Here is a 12681-nt window from a genome sequence, read left to right as displayed (position 1 = left end):
GAAACCATCATGGAAAGGACTAAGACCTTCACCAACCGTGATCAATTAGATGCTTCTGGGATAATATACTCACTTGACAGAAGAAACCTCTCTTTCGGACCTGCCTCTGCCCCTGTCGCCACCCCTATGCTAGCAGGAAGTAGCCATAAGAAGAGAGCTCCATCCATAAGCCACCCTAAACCCCAGTATCAAAAAAAAATTGAGGGATGTTGGCATAATTACAGCCATCTTCCTTTCCCACCCCCACTTTATAAATACTGTTCTTTTTTTTAAAATTTTTTTATTTATTATTATCTTTATTGGTTATTCAAAACATTATAAAGATTGCAGAATCACATCAGTTACACATCCACATTTTTACATAATGCCATAATAGTAACTGTTGTATTCTGCTACCTTTCCTATCCTCTACTATCCCCCCTCCCCTTCCCTCCCATCTTCTCTCTCTACCCCCATCTACTGTAATTCATTTCTCTCCTTATTTTTTTTATCCCATTCCCCTCACAACCTCTTATATGTAATTTTGTATAACAATGAGGGTCTCCTTCCATTTCCATGCAATTTCCCTTTTATCTCCCTTTCCCTCCCACCTCATGACTCTATTTAATGTTAATCTTTTCCTCCTACTCTTCCTCCCTGCTCTGTTCTTGGTTGCTCTCATTATATCAAAGAAGACATTTGGCATTTATTTTTTAGGGATTGGTTAGCTTCACTTAGCATAATCTGCTCTAATGCCATCCATTTCCCTGCAAATTCCATGATTTTGTCATTTTTTGGTGCTGCGTAGTACTCCTTTGTGTATAAATGCGACTTTTTAAAAATCCATTCATCTATTGAGGAGCATCGGGGTTGGTTCCACAGTCTAGCTATTGTGAATTGTGCTGCTAAGAACATCGATGTGGCAGTATCCTTGTAGTATGCTCTTTTAAGGTCTTCAGGGAATAGTCCGAGAACGGCAATAGCTGGGTCAAATGGTGGTTCCATTCCCAGCTTTCCCAGGAATCTCCATACTGCTTTCCATATTGGCCACACCAATTGGCAGTCCCACCAGCAATGTTCAAGAGCACCCTTTTCCCCACATCCTCGTCAGCACTTGTTGTTTGACTTCATAATGGCTGCCAGTCTTACTGTAGTGAGATGGTATCTTAGGGTGGTTTTGATTTGCATTTCTCTGACTGCTAGAGATGGTGAGCATTTTTTCACGTACTTGTTGATTGATTGTATGTCCTCCTCTGAGAAGTGTCTGTTCAGGTCTTTGGCTCATTTGTTGATTGGGTTATTTGTTTTCTTATTGTTTAATTTTTTGAGTTCTTTGTATACTCTGGATATTAGGGCTCTATCTGAAGTGTGAGGAGTAAACAATTGTTCCCATGATGTAGGCTCCCTGATAAATACTGTTCTTATTCTCAAGAAATAGAAGCTAGCCGGAGATAAAACTTACCAGTCTAAGAGACTGCTGGTCTCTCTCTGTTCTCTCATTGATAGGAGACAACGTACCGGCCTCTGAGATGGGGAGATGGTGGTTTCTCTGTTCCTTCGTTTTTTCCAATTAAGAAACAAAACAAACAAACAAAAACCCTCTTTTTAGTTGTAGATGGACACAATGCTTTTATTTTGTTTATTTTTTTTTTTATGTGGTGCTGAGGATCAAACCCAGGGCCTCACACATGCTAGGCAAACGCTGCCACCAAGCTACACCCCTAGCACTCTGTTCCCTCCTTGAGAGACAGGAGAACTGCCTGTCTCTGTTCTCAGGAAACAAAGTTGCCTTCCACAAAAATCAGGTGATGCTTGCTATGCCATTCATCAGGACTAAATTAGCCCCTATTGCATGGCCATGATTCTAGCCTAGAAAAAGTAACATTCAAGGTGGGATTGCTGCTGTGTGCTCTCTCTGCTCAGAGCAGCCTGTCAGGCTTCTGACAATAAACCCGCTTCTCATCCCAGGTATATGAGTGACCAGTACTGTGTCACTTTTCTTTTAGGTTCGATCCTCAGCACCACATAAAAATAAATAAATAAAATAAAGTTATTGTGAAAAAAAAGAAAAAGAAGCAGGGGACCTGTCCCAAAGGCTGTGAATCTGCCCATCAGGAGGAACAGGGGGCTTTTAAAGAGGTGGCTCAAAGGCTACATTGCATGTGTTCTCTGTTAGAGTTGTAATTCACTTGTAATTTGGATATAGTCATTTCTGAGATCTTCTGATACCATCCCAGAAATCTGGATTACTTCATTCCTATGATGGGTGTGTACTCAGGGACAGAAAACTGCCTAGATAGGGAAAAAAGGTAATCCTATTTTCCCACTAGAGAGGAGCAGGGAGAGAGGAAGAGAAATAAACATGTCCATTTTAAAAATAAGTTGCAGTGGTAGAGCAGCAAAGGCTAAATTCAACTCATAAAGTGGACCACTGTTACAGGTCAGTAAGGCAAATTGTACTTCTGCAGAAGGGTGTGCCCCCAAAGGGAATCCAGGGAACAAGCACACCTCAGCGAGAAGTCTGCCAGTAATCCTAAGGAAGAGCTGCCCCTTCCTCTGATGGGAAGAGTTCGGAGGTACAGTCTAAGGGATTAGCTAATTTAAAATTGGGGCGGGCTCAGTTGTAATTGGTTACCTGTTAGGGAAATTTAAAATGGCTGCATTCTAGCCGTTGTGGTGGCACACTCCTGTAATCCCAGCGGCTCAGGAGGCTGAAGCAGGAGGATTGAGAGTCCAAAGCCAGCTTCAGCAATAGCAAGGTGCTAAGCAACTCAGTGAAATCCTGCTCTAAGTAAAATACAAACTAGGGCCGGAGATATGGCTCAGTGGTTGAGTGCCCCTAAGTTCAATGTCCAGTACCAAAAACAAAAACAAACAAACAAAAAGCTCCATTCTACCATGTGATTTCCTAACTTAACATGGCTTTATTATATTTAGTGAAAATCTAAGTTACAGTAAACATGCCTGTGTTGCATTGCAGATTTAAGTTTGATAGAAAAGAAAACTTAAATCTTAACAGCAGCTTGCCCAAGGTCATGGTTAGAAATGATAGTACCAAGATTTGAACCCAGGAAGTTTACTTCCAAAGGATATGCTTGCAATATTATGTTATTCCCCTATGCTTAACATAATGCCTGACACAGATACTCAGCAAATATTTGAGTGAAAATTCAGTGGAAGATATTGAGCTTTGTGGGGACACCACATACCCAAATCATAACACATGAGGAGAGAGTGGGGACATGGAGTGTGGTTCTTGCTGGTTCAGGTCATAACACAGGCAGTGCTCAGCACAGCGGGCAGCTTCCTTGCAGCCTAGCATTGGAGTACAATTTGGGGAGCTTTTCTTCAGCAATGTACAAGAGGCTGTGAGTTATTTATTCCTCTTAATATATTATTTTTATTGAATATAATGACAGTAGATTCTGTTTTCAAAAAAAATCAACAAAATCTTATTAAACTTTAGTCAGTTTGTCATTTTTAATTATAATGAAAATACGATAAATAAAAAAGATAAATTGAAAAAAAAATTCAGTGGAAGATGCATGTAAATGACTAAAGCCAGGTTTCTTTGGGGAAAACTAAAATGGAAGAGAGAAAAAAACTGAATTGAAACATATGGTGGACTGGAGCTAGGTTGTGAACTGAGCCAGATTAGACAAAAAGAAAAACTGGTAACGAGAAACCAAGGAGTCCGGCCTAGGCAACGTGTTCAGATTAGAAGCTAAAATGGCCCAGCATATCTAACAAGGTCAGCCGGGAGTCAGCAGAGTTGTGCTCACCTTTCCCCATTAGGTCAGCCCACCTGAAAGAGACCTCCTGTTATATGAGATCAGTGATTTGCTAAACTCTCTATAAGGGACTGAAGCATGATTCCTATATATATATATATATATATATATATATATAGATAGATAGCGTGGTGGCTTAAATAGGACCTGTATCTTTTCCTCCCAGTGTTTACTTTGTACTTTTTTGTGTTTCATCTTTACCTCTTCTGCTATTTCACTATTTTCTAATGACCAAAAATTATGGTGGAATTGAGTAAACCTCAGCACTCTGCACAAAAGGGTAGGGAAAAGTGGGGAGAAAAGCAATAGCATTTCTCTGTTTTTGACAGATTTTGTTGAGCTGAGCTAGCCTATTTTTGTCACTAGATGATGCTAGCACAAATACTTGATGACCTTTTATTTTCAAGGAGCTGGAATCACCTTACTCTGTGTGTGTGTGTGTGTGTGTGTGTGTGTGTGTGTGTGTGTGTGTGTATGTGTTTTGGGGATTTATCCCAAGGCCTTGAATATGTTAGGGCAAATGCTTTACTGCTGAGTGGTATACCCCTCCCTAGCCTCATCACCTTGCTTTTCTAAACATGTTTTTTTCCTTCCCATCTTTTTCCCTTTCCTTTTTTCCTTCCTCTCTTCCTCCTTGTCTTTCTTTTGCCAGTAAAGAATTAACTTTTACTAAGGCCATGGGCATGTTTTGAATTCTCATAAAGCACTGTTCACCAGAAGAAAAATAGGCAATACACCTAGATGGAGAATAGCTGGTTCCCCCTGATGTGGGAGTTCCTCCAGAAGCAAAGATAGATGTGAGCTTCGTAATGTTACTGGTGACCTAAAATGCTTCACAGGTAACCCTATAAAGAGATGTTTTAACTTGACCCACTCTGTGATCTTTGTAACCTGTGCACATTTTGTAGAGCTTGATCTACCCAAGTGACCTGACAGACAGTATGCAGCTTCTAGACCCAGGGTCTAAGTAACCAGCCTCAACACCTCAGACAGCTGTAACGGACTTTAAGAGCTTGTTTTGTACTTTGTTCAGTCAGGTTTTGTAGAGTTTGATACTTAAGACATTTCCCAATTATGTATGATGACAGAGGTGGAGTATCCTCTGTAAAAGAAAAACCTCACCAAATTACAAATATAAAAATAGGTATGAAGGAGAATATTTAGTACAGGCACAGTGGCACACACCTGTAATCTCAATGATTCAAGCGACTAAGGCAGGAAGATTACAAGTTCAAGGCCAGTCTCAGCAATTTTAGCAAGACTCTTTCTGAGAATTAAAAAAGGAATATAGCTCAGTGGTAGAGCATTCCCGAATTCAATCCCCAATACTTCAAAAAAAAAAAAAAGGATAATATTTATAACAACTAATAACAAATTATAAAATATTAAAAGCTGACATCTATTCCAACATCATAAAAATTCCCATAATAGTTTGATTAATTAGATATTAGTCATACTCAAATATTAGCTTTTCTTACAAATTTTTTTGGCTGCATACTATTTTTAAAAATATTTTTTAGAGGGCTGGGGATATGGCTCAAGCGGTAGCGCGCTCGCCTGGAGTGCGTGCGGCCCGGGTTGGATCCTCAGCACCACATACCAACAAAGATGTTGTGTCCGCCGAGAACTAAAAAAGATAAATATTAAAAATGAAAAAAATTCTCTCCTCTCTCTCTCTCTCTCTTTAAAAAATATTTTTTAGATGTAGAAGGACACAATATCTTTATTTTTTTTTTGTTTATTTTTATGTAGTGCAGGGAATCAAACCCAGTGCTTCACATGGTAGGCAAGCACTCTACCACTGAGCCACAACCCTGTCCCTTGACTACATACTATTTTATTACTTTGCTTAATTACACCATTTTAGAAAGAGACTAGAAAGAATTCAGTCTTCAGCCAGGTGAAGTGGCACAAAGCCTGGTAATCCCAGTGACTTGGGAGGCTGAGGCAGGAGGACTGCAAGTTCCAAGCTAGCCTTAACAATTTAGGGAAACCCTAAGCAATTTAGCAAGAACTTTTCTCAAAATAAAAAGAACAGGGAATGTAGCTCAGTGGTAAAGCATTCCTAGGTTGGATTCCCAGTACTCCAAACAAAAACAAAAACAAAGTAGAACAAGATAGACAAAAGATGGAAAATAGTATACAAAAGATAGAATCTAGCCTCAGAGATCTGATCTAATATTCAATAATGAGAGTTCCAGAGGAGAAAGTAGAGGGAACTATCAAAAATCATCTCTCAAATAACAGTCAAAGAAATTAAAGACAATTCAAGAAAATATCCAGAATTGAAGGCCCTTCAGGTGTCAATGAAATGAATGAAAATAGTTCCATGAAAGACATCACATGGCAAATTTTCAGAACATTGATGACAAAGAGGAAATCTTACATATATTTCAGAAAGAACACAAACAACAACAACAACAACAAGAGATTTCATATCAAGCATCAAGCATCATAATAGCTGTGGATTTCTTGGCAGCCACACTGGAATCTAGAAGGTAATCTGACAATGCTTTGAAATTCTGAAAAGAACTTTTATTTTACACATAGCCAAATTGTTACCAAAGGCTCAGTCCTCATCTCTGATGCCAATCCAATAATGAAGACAAGGTTTTGAAAAAAAGGTTTTTGAAAAGGTTTTTGAAAAGAAGATTTATTGATTTGCCAGCAAAGGAGAAACACAGGAGACTCCTGTCCCAGAGTTTGTGGTTTTCCCTATTAGGAGAAAGTTAGGGAGAAGAAGGTCACAGAAGAGAAGGTTGGGGAAAAGAAAAAAAAAACATGTCAGTTTTAGAGCAACAAGGGATATAATCAAAGCATAAAGTGAACCACTGTTATAAAATGACAGTTTGAAGACATGTTCAGAAATGAATATCTTCCATAAGCTCTTTCTGGAGCTCCTGGAGAACATGCTCCACTAGAATGAGTTAGAAAACCAAGAAAAAAAAGTTCATGGACTCTAGAAAAGTGGTTTCTAATAGCAGAGATCCCTGGGATGGAGATGAAGGAAAAGTCCAGGACAACAAATGAGCAGCAGGACTTCAGCTCAAACAATCAGTTTAATTAGGCAAGAGATCCTGGGAAGAAGGTCAATTTGATGAAATTGATAGAACATCCAATGAATTTGGATATATTGAGAGGATATGCACCCATTTGGGGGAGAGTTAAGTGCTAAGTTATTAATAAGGACATAAAAAATTAAGCAAATGAACAAAAAACTAATATTTTTTTGGTGTGTGTATGTGTATGTGTGGTACTGGGGATTTGGGGATTGAACCTAAGGGACTCTACAACTGAGCTACATGTCCAGCCCTTTTAAAATTTTTTATTTTGATAAAGGGTTTTGCTGATTTGCCCAGACTATCTTTGAACTTGTGATCCTCCTGCCTCAGTCTCTCAAATTGCTGGAATTACAGGTGTCCACTATTGCACCCAGCAATAACAATCAAGTTCCAGAAAAGCAAAACATTGTATAAGAAAGGAAAAGTAATTATCATACATTACATAGTTCAATGGCCAACATAGTTTACAGTCTTGATAAGGTGAGAATTGAATTTTGATTAACATACACTTATAGCCAAATTAGAATGAGGTAGGGTGGTGGAAAGTAGTAAGAAAAATATGCATGTTTATGTTTGTGTATGTTCATACGTTGATTTCTATATCTCTTTCCCACTTTGTTTTTAATACTTCCTGATTTTTTTCTCTGACTGCCCTTTTTTCCTCTTCAAACATATTTTCCAAGCTGTCTATAGTGCACGTACAGTAACTTTGTAGTCAGAAAAATAAAAATAGTACAGATCATTACAAAGAAAAGGTTAGAAACCATGTCTCCAAACATCCTCAGTTTTTTTTCTTAATTTATCACAGACTACCATCTGTAAAATTTCCTGAATATTATTTGAACCTACTTATTTTTTCAGCAAGTACCACTGCTTGGGCATAATGAATTCACAAGTTCACCCTGCTGTGCAAATCATTTCATAGTATTATAGAGCCTTACATTTTAATTTATCATTGTTGAAACCCATTGAATTCCATTCAAGAATTCTACAAGGTGTGTTTTAGGACAGCATGGCTCCAGCAAGGCATGTGATTATAGGAACACATGTTTGTGTGAATGTATATCCATATTCAAGGACTACCTTATCTCAGCAATACCCATATCCCTTTACCACCCTTGCTGATAATTTTTCAGTACTACCTTATCATGCTCATCTAGGTACAGCTTGGAGATGACACTCATTCAGTGGATATACAACAGGCCTTAGGGATACTGGAGTTGACAGAGTTGACCCAGGTCTGCACAGTGGCAAGTTTGGTTGAATTAAGGTGGTTCACCAGTACAAAGAGGCAGTCCCCATAGCAGTAGAAGGTCTGGTAGCCTGGTGGGGTCACAATCCAGCCATTCCAACCCATGTTGCTGAAGTACACACAGAATGAGTGGTACCAATAGTTATTGCTTTTCCTGGACTGCTGTGGATGGTGTTAAGAGTTAGCTTGGTCCTCCAGCAACTGGTCAAGGCATGGCCCAGGCCATCAGGGTCAAAAACGACCAGGAAGGGCTGGAGCTGGGCCTAATTCCCACTCTGTTGAGGTAACCATGAGCTAATCCTGACATGCTGGCCCAGTGGGTCAGCATATGATGATGGTGAGTCACCCCTGTGTCCTGCCCATAGTTGGGCGCTTCCCCTGGGTCTAGGAAGGACCCTTCAGGGCTCACTTCAAAAGTTTCCCACCATTTCACATTGTGGTGGACTAACTGGTGTACAATAGTCTTGTGATGAAGTGTTCAGGCACCACTTCCCTGGGATTTCAAAAATGTTTAGACAGTAGAAACCTGGCTCCCAGTCTCCTGGTTTACCTGTTCCTGAATGAGCGGAAGTTCTGCAGAGAACACCTCTTTCTCTGGGATGCTGCTGAGGTTAAAAAGGACACGAAAAGCAGTTTTCTCTTGTCCCTGGGATGTTCTTCATGGTGGAATCTTCACACGGTGTTGGTGTGACTGGAGAGTCACTCTGAGTACTCCAGACCTGTGTGGTGGGCTCTCCCTCCTCCTCCCTAGATGTGAGCTGGAAGCAATGGTGCATGTAATCCAGAATGATTTTGCTCTTGCTCAGCTGCGGTGCAGCCTGAACATCTGCAGAAGTGACATCTCAAAGTCATGGCCCATGACTCAGTCTTGAGCAACATCCTTCGTGGGATCCTGGATCTCAGCAACATTTTTTTGCCCCAATCTCAGGTATCATCAAACTAGCATGGCTCACGCCTTCTAAGCAGGACTTGGCATAATGAAATGACAATCAGAATTTGGTTGTCAGGAATCGTGGTGTCTTGACAGAAAAGGCATACAACAACAGTCCATGTTTCTTGACAACACATCTTGAACACACTTGCTGGAAAGGCTCAATAGCTTTGGCAGTGGATTTTTCAGAATGGCTCCATAGGTCATCCTCTGAAGGGTTGACCTATGGGAAAAGGCCGGGGACGGGGGCGCTGCAGGCTTGAGACACTCGGATGGGAATCCCACCAGGGACATAGGCCAGATACTCAGGTGGGGCTGCAGCAGTGTCTCAGGCTCCTATCCCTCATCTCGATGCCAAACTCACCTAGCTTTCAGCTCTTTCCCTTCTACTGTTCTCTTCTGCCGTCCCAGATTTACTACTGTAAGGGGCTTACTTAGCTCATAGTTGTGGAGATCTAAGATCATGGTGCCAGCATCTGTTTGACTCTGATGAAGGCCTTCTGTCAATTCTACTCCTAGGTATATATCCAAAAGAAATGAAAATATGTCTATACAAAAAAATAGTAATACTATTCATATAGAAAAAAGTGAAAACAACTCAAATGTCTATGTAAAATGTGATAGATCCATATAGTAGAATATTATTTGGCAATAAAAAGGAATAAAATATCAAGGCATACTACAACATGCATGACTCTAGAAAACATGCTAATAGAAAGAAACCTGTTATGAAAGACTACATGTTGCGGGATTCCATTTCTACATAAGTAAATTTATAATGGAAGAGAATAAATTAATAGTTGCTAGGGGATGGGGGGTATGAGGGAGGGAATGGGGACTAAGAGCAAAGGAGAGAGAAGGAAAAAAACCTTTCAAAAATAGATTGTGATGATGGTTGTACAACCCTTTGAATATATTAAAAAATGTTGAAGGGAACATTTTATTTTTTTTGTTTGTTTTTCTTAAGAGTGTGCATTTTGAATGAGTAAACTACATGGTATGTGAATTACATCTCAATAAAGCTGTTTATACAAAAAGAAAATTCATGTGGAGATAAGTTGAAAGTATAAATTGAAAGTATATATTTGAAGTATATATTGAAAGTATATATGAAAGTATGTATTTCCTATCAAACTTTCATCTCAAAATTTTAGCATTCATTGATGATTCTTGCCTGAATCCGTTATTACTTTGATTATTATAAAATGCTAATTTTCTAATTCTATCATTCTTTCTACATTAGTTGGCATTTTATTATAAAGAAGAGCCATAAAATCTACTTTTAAAGACAACAAAATGGAATTATACCCTTTATAGTACTTTGTAATTTGCTTTTTAGTTTAATATTATTCAATATTTACCCACATTATCATTTTTAGTGGATGCTAAATATTTAATGGAATAAGTGCATTACAATTGGATAAACAATCCCTTATTGTTTAATATTTTCCCCAACTTTCACTCTTATGAATATAACTTCAATGGACATTCATTTTTTTTCTTTTGGCATTTGTTCATTTATTTAATTAGGACAAACCATCTAGAAAGACTGTTCTGAGCTTTTTATATTTCCTCCAAATGCTACATAAGAACAGAATCATTCCTTCTTGAGTTTTTTGTTTTGTTTTGTTTTTTTACACTATCTGTATCTTATGACACAAAGCCAAAATAAACCAACTGATACTTTCAGCATTTTGCATGGAAATCCTAGCAAGTCTTCAGAATTAATCGGATATTTTTTTTGTTTTTCACAGTAGTGCAGATAAAAATTTTGCTAAACATTCCAGTAATGTATAACAAGACTTTGTTCCTTCAAGTTCCAATAACATTATTCTTGATTTTCCCTGAATCTTCGCTTGCAGCCTCCTCAAGGTGCTGTCAGCTTTTCCGGTCTCTTTGAAGCCTCTCGGGCATTTCCTACCACGTGATCCCAAAAATCAGTGCAATAGGTTTTAAGATAATTATGGAAGTACCTAAATTCTATAGACCAAATTCTGTTCCAGCTTTCTGTTTAGTGGCATAAAACCACACCATTTTATTATGTTCATATATCTATAGACTAAGAATTTGGACAGGGCACTGAAGGGAGATTTTTCCATGCTCCATGGGAAAACTGGTTATTCTCAAATGGTTGAGGGTTTGTGATAGTCAATTCTTCGTTGTTGTGATCAAAATACCTTACAAGAAAAACCTAGAGGAAATATTTATTTTGGTTCATGATTTCAGAGTTTTGAGTCCAAGGTCAGTAAGCTCCATTTCTTTGGGCCTGAGGTGAGGCAGAACATTAATAGGGAAGGGATACGGCAGAGGAAAGCTGCTCAGTTCATGGCAATTGGAAAGCAAAAATAAAGGAGCTAGGGAGAAGATAAACCCTTCCAGGGCATGACCATAGTGACCTGTTTCCTCCAACTGGGTCCCACCTCTGCAATAGTTCATTCAGATGTTAATGTATGAATCCACCAAAAGGATTAATTCACTGATGAGGTTAGAGCCTTCATGACCCAGTTGCCTAAATTCCATCCTCTGAACCTTGCTGCATTGGGAACCGTGCTTTCAACACATGAGCCTTTGGGGGACATTTTAGATCCAAACCTAACAGGAACAGCTAGAGAATCTACTTCCAAGGTGACTTTTCCTTCATATGGTGGCCACATTGGTGAGCATTGCTGGAAGTCTAGGCTTAGCTGGGTTTCTTGGCAGCCACCTACATGTGGCTTCTCCAGCATGACAGCCTCAGAGGACTTGGGCTGGAGAGAAAAGAAAAATTAAGGAGAGAATCATTCCTTCTTGAGTTTTTGTTTTGTTGTTTTTTACAATGTCTGTATCTTGTGATAGTGTAAAAAAGAGAAAAAATAAGCTAACAAAGAGGAGTTATGGTAATGAAGGACAGTGAAAGGCTCATTTAAAAAATATTTTTTTTAGTTGTACTTGGACACAATACCTTTATTTTATTAATTTTTATGTGGTGCTGAGGATCAAACTCAGCGCCTTGCACGTGCTAAGCAAGCACTTTACTGCTGCCACAACCCCAGCCCCAGTCTCATTGTTTTTGACAGGATTTTCCCAAAAAAAGAGAGACCCTGGAGAGGAGTTGGGGTTGTAGACTGAGAAGAAAGTATTTTAGCCATCTGTGGTGTGTGTATTGGGGGAGAGAGGGCACTATCCACGAGAGAGAAAGCAGGTTTGCTGGGAGTAACCAGACTTGAGTAAAGACAGATGGTATATGTGAGCTGGATTGATTTGCTCAGCTCTGGAATTTCTCCAGCTTCAGTGAGGGTCAGGAAATGGGAATGAAGAGTGAACACAATCCCAATGGTAGGGAGAAGGGTGCATGGAGGCCACTCTTGGGTAGTAGCTGCTTAAATGGAGTGAATGGAGAAGTGGGCTGTATAGTAGCTCCACAAAGAGATATGCCAAAGTTCTAAGCCCCTCTATCTATGAATATAATCTTTTGGAAATAAGAATCTTGGAGCTTGTCACCACAGTGCATACCTGTGATTTCAGCCACTTAAGAGGATCACAAGTTTGGGCCAGTCTGAGCAACTTGGTGAGATAGTGCCTCAAAATAAAATTTATTTATTTCGTGGTACTGGGGATTGAGCCCAGGGGCGTGATGCATCTCCCTCAGCCTCACCAGTAGCGGGGAATTACAGGATTATACCACCA

The 12681-nt window shown here is 39.3% G+C and overlaps 1 pseudogene; it reads right to left on the bottom strand.

Annotated features, from left to right (window-relative positions):
* Window positions 1–7683: 7683 nt before the first annotated feature.
* On the bottom strand, window positions 7684–9983 carry LOC101977919 (bone morphogenetic protein 4 pseudogene; annotated as a pseudogene).
* Window positions 9984–12681: the final 2698 nt, after the last annotated feature.

The sequence above is a fragment of the Ictidomys tridecemlineatus genome, chromosome 6 (genome assembly GCF_052094955.1).
Source record: "Ictidomys tridecemlineatus isolate mIctTri1 chromosome 6, mIctTri1.hap1, whole genome shotgun sequence".
Lineage (NCBI taxonomy): Eukaryota > Metazoa > Chordata > Mammalia > Rodentia > Sciuridae > Ictidomys > Ictidomys tridecemlineatus.
The sequence above is the reverse complement of the archived record's forward strand: the minus strand, read 5'-3'. Positions and strand labels throughout refer to the sequence as shown.